We start from the raw sequence: 8,686 nt of genomic DNA, 5'->3' as shown, positions 1-8,686 counted from the left end.
CTTACAGTGTGAGTAGTGCTGTTGCAACCAGCAACACTACACCTACGTCCTATCCTAACAACTGTACTTAATACAGATAAAGCTAATGCTAAAAATCTACGCTAACTTGAAGCTATCCTAACTGATGCAATACTTTGCTACTAACTAACTATGCTTCTAACAATAAAACACTAACTGCGAATTAACTACCTAGGCTACACAAAATAATCTAAATAACTATATAAATGCTATGCTAACTAGGTGCTAATATAGGCTTTCCTGATGATTTACAATACTCGCAATTCCAACTCCTGACTCATTGCTCGCTAAAGTGGTTTTGACGAAACAAGATGTTTTTATACCAGGGGCTGCCAAGGGCGTGATGAGCTCATACCAAGGGCGTGGTGAGCTCGTACCAAGGGCGTGGTGAGCTCCTACCAAGGGCGTGGTGAGCCCGTACCAAGGGCGTGGTGAGCCCGTACCAAGGGTGTGGGGAGCCCGTACCAAGGGCGTGGTGAGCTGGAACCTGCTTACGTCACGCAGTACCGCAACATCCAATAGGAAAATTCAACTGCAGTAGCCACCGTTCAACCTGAAGAGGGCAGCACTCAGACGTTTTTACACCATATTTTGTAGAACTAAAACACTTTATACCCAAATGTCAAACAATTTACTTGAATCAGTGATATTACCACCTCAGATGCCTGTGTGTAGAGCTCTCTGAAACTTTCATCCGATCTTTTGTTCTGAAAGCCATTTTTCACACACTCAACTGCACTTAGCATGCCTTCGACTGTTGCTCCTCTCGCTTGATGTGAGGTGTTCAGGCCTTCAAGGCCTATCATAATGTCCTGTGCCAACAGCAGTCCAAGGACAGTGTTCCCTTTCTGAAAACGCTCGCGAAGGCCATTGGCTTTGGAGGCAGTGTCGTGTGTGCCGTATGATGCCATTTCCTCCAGTGCTGTCAAGACAGATTCATATTGGGTGGTGCATGCACTGTCCTTCTAGTTGGACACAATGGTTTCAGTGTTGTATAGCAGCCAGATGTAGATTTTGCCACAGACTTAAAAATGGTTTTAAACTTGCCTGACTGGCCAAATAAACAGCCCAGCTCATGTATCCATAGCAAAGAATCGCGAATTATTGGTGCAGCTGAACAGGCTGCTTGTCGTGGGGGCCACAGTGAACTAAAGTGGCGGGTGGTTGCTCTCTGTGGATGTGAGCTCGTACACTTGACGAATGCCCAGATATGTTTACTGCTCCATTGTAGGTTTGACCACGCAGACTGGAAAGGTAAGGTTTAGACGGAGGAGGACATCAGAAGCAATCTTGCCTATTTGCTCACCAGTTGTAGAAGAAGCTTCATAAAGGCCAACCAACTCCTCTCTAGGTCCCAGGTCTGTGTCAACATAACGTATGCAGATAGACACCTGCTCAACACCACTGATGTCCTGCGTCCCATCCATTATTACTGAATACTGCACTACTGGTAAAGCAGAAATTTCCTGTGCAATTCCGCGAATTATGGTGTTGCTCATTAAATTCATTATTTCATTTTGCATTGCAGGGCTTGTGTAGGTTTGAGCCAGCTTGCCAGACCAGGATCACTCTCTGCCATGAAGAGGAGAAGCTGGTGGAAATGTCCTTCCTCTTGGCCGTGCCCCCTCAGAGGAAAGCCTTGTTGGGTCAGGTATTTAACAGCATTTACTATTTTTGACTTATTTAACCTGGCCTCCTCTTGTGCCTTTGATGAAATGCTGCACAGTTGCACTTTTATTGACTTTTCAGAGTGAATGAATGTGTTCACTGCAATGTTGTGAGCTTTGCTGTTTGTATGTCTCTCGAAAGCTTCTGGACCATGTTTCCAGTTCCTGAAACGCTGAGAGACGAATGCTTGCTCTGTATTCTTGGCCAGTGTGGACGTCTGTTCGGAAAAGGCATTGATGCCGTAAAAACACACTACCCCTTTTAGCTCAGAGCAGTAGTGCAGCCATGAGAAGCTCTTAAACCAGCTCTCCTGAAATCTAAGAGTTTTGTTTGACAACTTCTGAACCTCAATTAATTTGGGATCAGGCTGAAATGGTTCAGTTGTTCTGTATTTTTCAGGTGCCTGCTGTCCTGGCTCTATGGAGGGAGTTGGCTGTATTGATTGCTGTGTGATCAACTCTGTGATCTCCACAGTCAAGTTTTGCCCTCACCCAAGCGATCAGCTGCCTGCCTCTTGAGGCGATAACAGTCCCACATTATAGAAGGCCTTCTACAAGACATGCTGGTCCAGCTCAGCCCTACATTGCGAATACAGATGAGGAGTACTGTCGTGTGCAGATCTTCCAAGCTCTTGATACAGTGATGACACAGCTGACACACAGATTTGAACAGGAGGGTCTGCGCATCATTGTCATGCTTGAAAATGTCCTGATCTCTTGGCAAGTCAACAACATTGTTGAACTGTACCCTGAGCTGAAATCCCGGTCCCTAAAGGTGCAGATGGCCATGTTTCGCACAAATTATAAATACCAAAGTTGTACAGAAGTGGTCAATATTTTGTAGAACATGGTACCTGAGGTCCGTGGACTCTTCAAGCAAGTGGAGACTCTGGTCCGCTTACTTCTCGAAGTTCCTGCATCATCAGCTGAGGCGGAGAGAAGCTCCGAGAAGGCCTCAGAGAGACGTGCTCAGGTTTTTGGTTCATTTTAGTGGACAAAGCTAACTAAACCTAAAAAGATGTTACTCTGCTACTCTTTTTGACATCCATTACAGTATTATTTGTATTTCTTATTACAGTTCATTCTGATGTGCTCATAATATTGATGTTATTGTTTATTGTTAATAAACAAGATTACTGGTGACTTCTAACAAAAGCATGTATCTTTGTTGCTCAACATTTTGTCATACTATACATTTTCAACTTTATCATTTATTAAACGCTTAAAATACTATGTAGCATTGCCTTAGAGGCAAAAAATATATTAAATGATATACCAAAAAAATCTGTTGGCTGTTGTGACAGTAATATCACCTATATTACACAAACTCGCGTATTTATCACAAGGTTGAATCCAATTATTCATTAGCTTTTCTGTTTGATCTTGAATAACGTGACGCTTCCAGACCGTGTAATTCCCACAACAGAGACGCAAGCGCTGTTTCTCTGGCATTTTCAAAGGCTCAAAAAAATGTGGTTTGGCTTGGTACACAGTCTAAAGGTCTAACAACTCTAACAAAATCCAAATTGTAAAATATTTTCTGTAGCAATTTTATGGGCCTTAGGTTTTTTTTTTTTTTTTTACTTTCATAAAAGCTTACAGACATTTAGCATCAAACATAAGACAAACAGAAACTGGGGAAAACATATTACAGATCTTACATTGTACAGAGTAAAACATTCAATTCTACAAAATATTTTTTTCAATATAAGAGATGTTTTTATGCACTTCTTATTTCTAGTGATTGAATTCAATGAGTCATAGAATATTTTAAGATCTTTACAGAAAAAAAAAAATTAAAGGAGGGTGTTATAGACATTACTTTAGCTTTATGTATATGAAACTTTCCAAGAATAATTATTAACTTTAATGTGTTATCAATTATATCTGAGCCAGTATTGCAATCCAAGAATAATATCATAGCCTCATCTATTCTAATTATTTTGTAGAATGTATCAAAACCCATCATAGATTCCTGCTTCCAAAAGTCTTCAGAGTATTTACAATTACAAAACATATGTATGAGAGTTTCAGATTCAAGATCATAAAAACAAAATAGTGGTGAGAAATCTTTTTTAAACTTATTAAGAAATGCGTTACACGGATAATACCTGTGTAGTATTTTAAAATTAGTTTCCTTGACCTTATCTGGCAGTAAAAAATGTATTACTTGCTGACCAGATTGTCTGAATTGAAGGTATAGAAGAAAAAAATTTGTTTCCATTTCAGAATTGCTTTTGGGTAAAAGCTGATATCTTGATTCAGACACTTTCTGATGTTAGAGTTATTACACTTCATATCCAAAATATTAACACCTCCTATAATAAGTTTAGGAGTCTGCCGTAACACTGAGTTGTAACTGAGATGTGCTTTCACAAGCTGAAGCAATTTACTGGAGATATTTTTAACAATCATATGGTGATCTCTACATGTAGATGCAATCCCTGAGAGAGCAAGAAATTGTTGATAAGTATAAATCTCACCATTACAATTTAGTAAGTCGGAAATAAAAATAATTCCTTTATCAAACCATTCTTTTTATTTTATTTTAGATAATACATGTTGGTTATTCCATATCATACAAGTGTGTGGGGAGAAATTATGTTTAAAGGCTATTTTCCATGCATCTAGTGGTTGCTTGTGAAGACTGGATAATTTGATGGGAAGTTTACTACATTTGAAGTCACACGATAATAAAAAGTTTAATCCTCCACACTTTTCAAAAAACAAATTGGGGCTATAAAACCATGAAATCAAGAACGTTAAGCCCACCCTCTGAAAGAGTTCTGATAATCGTTTTTCGCTTTATATATTCAGTCTTGTTTTTCCAAATGAACTTAAATATGGCCATGTCAATATCTGAGCACATTTTAGAGCTAACATACAAGGAGAGAGCCGGATATACCAGCCTCGACACTCCCTCAGCCTTGGAAAGCAGAACACGTCCATGGATAGACAGATTTCTCTGAGACCAGCAATTAAAAAACATTTTTGCTTTATGTAACCAGGTAGAACAATTATTTTCAACTCTTTCATGTGGACATTTATTGATTATAATACCAAGATACCTAACCTTTTCCTTTACCTTAATTCCACATATATCTGGGATAGCAGAATGATGATGAATTGTCATAATCTCTGATTTACTCTGATTAACAGAAAGGCCAGAGGCATCTGTTGATATTAAAAGTTTACAGTTTGTGCCTGAATCTTTGTTGTTTTTCATTTTGTGATTTTGGAGAAATTGTATTGAATCCACTTAGGGTCAATTTGACCCGCTCCAGAAAGGGTGTGCACAGAAATCGAACAGTCATGACACAATGATGCACTTACAAATCATTAACTAAAATATGAATAAACATATACAATAAGAGTGCCATCATTTTTCCTTGACAGCCATGGAACAAAAAAACAAAGATACACATTATGTGTAGTTCTTTTATTTGTATTTATACAATTAAACATATATGGACTTAAAAGAAAGCATATACATTTAAACAACAAAAAACACAGTTAATTACTCTACATTACCTCCTGAAAACTCCCAAATACAACATACATGCAAACATGTCTTTAATTATTAATTCTGTTTACCAAAGCAGTCAACATTTATGAGATTACAATGCCAGCATTAGCATAGGAACACAACTACCATGCCGAGCGAGCACCGACTGCTCCACTAATGAGTGTCCCACCAGAAACAAACCCTATATACTGTAGTTCCGGGAAGAAAAGTAGCTATTACTAAACATAGGCCTAAATTAACTATAAAAATCAGAAAACGGTTTAGATCAAATTCAATTCATTAGTGGTAGTTATTAGTCTATTTTCCACATTTGATTAGACGGATCTGTGTAATAAATGGCTAAATAATCATGTGCCATTCCAACTATTTGTCACAAAGCTGCAGATGGCAGATTAAGATATTACAGTTAAATTATGGCAGTATTAAATTATATGTTTAATTCAAATTAAGATTACTTATTATTTATTCTTACGGAGCCGGATTGATTTAGTTTACCCCTAAACGTTAGTTAATGCATTAACTATTATTATGTTCTAACATGTTTGAGGCTGCTGTTATTCTGACAATCCAAGATGGCGCCGCGGATGGCTGCCTCGGTGTTGAGCTCTCCAGTTGTTACACTGTTTTTGTTAGTTTGTCCTGTTTTATGTTTGTCATTCGCTATCAGTTATATCAGGGACGAACTGCTGAACATTCAGCAGTGCACACCAACTGATCACCAACCAGTTTTTGATTCTTCTGGCGTTTTGCGGAACATTGTCGTCGGTTGCGCCGCTGCACTGTGGAAACAGTATAAGACGCGTAGGCGTGGGAAGCGAGCCGGCACACTCGTGAAGCTCAGGCAGCGCGGATTCAGAACGGCGCTGCCTAGCATCCATCTGGCGAATGTCCGCTCTCTCCCTAACAAAATGGACGAACTACTTCTGCTCTCACGCAAAAACAAGGACTTTACCAACTCTGCTGCTCTGTGTTTCACGGAAACCTGGCTGAACGAAGCCATTCCGGACAGCGCGTTACATCTACCGGACTTTCAGCTGTTCAGAGCGGATCGCGATATGGAGTCAACGGGGAAAACACGCGGTGGTGGGACATGCTTTTACATCAACAGAAGGTGGTGTACTGATGTAACTGTGTTAAGGAAGATGTGCTGTCCTGATGTGGAAGTGCTTTTCATTAACTGTAAGCCGTTCTACTCGCCGCGGGAGTTTTCCTCGCTCGTTCTCATCAGTGTTTACATTCCACCGCAAGCACACGTGAGTACGGCGCTGCAACAGCTGACTGATCTGATCACAGAAACAGAACAACAACACCCGGACTCTGTTCTTATCATTCTCGGAGACTTTAATCAGGCAAAACTCACACGTGAACTGCCTAAATTCAAACAGCACATTACATGCCCCACCAGAGACAATAATATTTTGGACCATTGCTACACCACAACAAAGGATGCATATCGCTCCGTCGCCAGAGCAGCTCTAGGACTTTCCGATCACTGCCTGGTTCATCTTCTACCAACTTACAGGCAAAAACTTAAAACTGCTAAGCCAGTAATAAGGACTGTAAAGAGATGGACCAACGACACAGAGCAGGTCTTACAAGCCTGTTTTGAATGCACTGACTGGAGTGTTTTTGAAGCTGCTGCCAGCGATCTGGACGAGCTCACAGAGATACATCAGTTTCTGTGAGGATTTATGCATCCCTACTAGGACTTACTTATCATTCAACAATGATAAACCATGGTTCACACCAAAACTCAGACAGCTTCGTCAGGTCAAAGAAGATGCCTACAGGAGTGGGGATAGGATCTTGTATAATCAGGCCAGGAACACATTGACAAAGGAGATTGAAGTGGCTAAGAAGAGCTATGCCAAAAAGCTGGAAAACCAGTTTTCCTCCAACGACCCTGCATCAGTGTGGAAAGGCCTGAAAGACATTACCAACTACAAGACACCATCCCCCAGCATCGACAGCAACAAGCATCTTGCGAACGAGCTGAATGTCTTTTACTGTAGATTTGAGACCCCCGATCAGACACCCCATACCCGCCCTGACCATCTCTCTACACAGCCATCAACACCTCCAGCCATCCCCCTCCCCTCCCCCCCTGCACTTCAGATCAGTGAGGATAATGTGCGTCAGATCTTCAGGAAACAGAAGAGAAGGAAAGCACCAGGCCCAGACGGTGTTTCACCAGCCTGTCTGAAAACCTGCGCTGACCAGCTGGCCTCTATCTTCTCACTGATCTTCAACAGATCACTGGAGCAGTGCAAAGTCCCTTTCTGCTTTAAACGCTCCACCATCATCCCAATCCCGTCGAAACCAAAGATCACAGGACTCAATGACTACAGACCTGTTGCCTTAACATCTGTGGCCATGAAGTCATTCGAAAGACTGGTGTTAGCATATCTGAAGGACATCACTGGACCCTTGCTGGACCCCCTGCAGTTTGCCTACAGAGCAAACCGGTCTGTGGATGATGTGGTCAATATGGGACTGCATTACACCCTACAACATCTGGACAAACCAGGGACCTATGCAAGGATTCTGTTCGTGGACTTTAGTTCTGCCTTCAACACCATCGTCCCATCACTGCTCCAGACCAAACTGACCCAGCTCTCTGTCCCTAGCTCCATCTGTCAATGGATCACCAGCTTTCTGACAGACAGACAACAGCTAGTCAGAATGGGCAAAATCACGTCCGACAGCCGCACCATCAGCACCGGTGCTCCACAGGGATGTGTTCTCTCACCACTGCTCTTCTCCCTGTACACAAATGACTGCACCTCTAAAGACACCTCTGTCAAGCTCCTGAAGTTTGCGGACGACACTACTGTTATCGGACTCATCCGGAACGGTGACGAGTCTGCGTACAGACAGGAGGTGGAGCAGCTGGCTCTTTGGTGCAGTTATAACAACCTGGAGCTGAACACGCTCAAAACAGTGGAGATGATCGTGGACTTCAGGAGAAACCACCCTGCACTCCCTTCACTCACCATCATGGACAGCACTGTGACTGCAGTAGAGTCATTCAGGTTCCTGGGCACCACCATCTCTCAGGATCTGAAGTGGGACACTCACATAGACTCTATTGTGAAGAAAGCCCAACAGAGACTGTACTTCCTGCGTCAGCTGAGGAAATTCAACCTGCCACAGGAGCTGCTCGTACAGTTCTACTCAGCTGTCATCCAGTCCATCCTCTGCACTTCCATCACCGTCTGGTTCGGCTCTGCTACCAAAACCGACCTCCGTAGACTACAGCGGATAGTTCGGACTGCTGAGCGAATCACTGGCACTACCCTTCCCACACTCAAAGTACTGCACTCATCCAGAGTGAGTAAAAGGGCTCGCAAAATCACTCTGGACCCGTCACACCCAGCACACTTTCTGTTTGAACTGTTACCGTCTGGTCGACGCTACAGAGCACCGAGCACAAAAACAACCAGACACAGGAAAAGTTTCTTTCCCCAGGCCATCT

General features: G+C 42.1%; 1 long non-coding RNA gene across 1 annotated transcript; it reads left to right on the top strand.

Moving 5' to 3' along the window:
* The first annotated feature begins 902 nt into the window (after positions 1–902).
* Positions 903–2,625, top strand: LOC309503525. Its single transcript, XR_014207691.1, has 3 exons — positions 903–1,468; positions 1,547–1,669; positions 2,086–2,625. It is a non-coding gene; the product is annotated as an uncharacterized lncRNA (long non-coding RNA).
* Positions 2,626–8,686: the final 6,061 nt, after the last annotated feature.

This window comes from Leuciscus leuciscus (genome assembly GCF_965113295.1).
Source record: "Leuciscus leuciscus genome assembly, chromosome: 7".
In the NCBI taxonomy this organism is placed as follows: Eukaryota; Metazoa; Chordata; class Actinopteri; order Cypriniformes; family Leuciscidae; genus Leuciscus; species Leuciscus leuciscus.
Note: the sequence above shows the minus strand (reverse complement) of the source record. Positions and strands in the feature narration are given on the sequence as shown.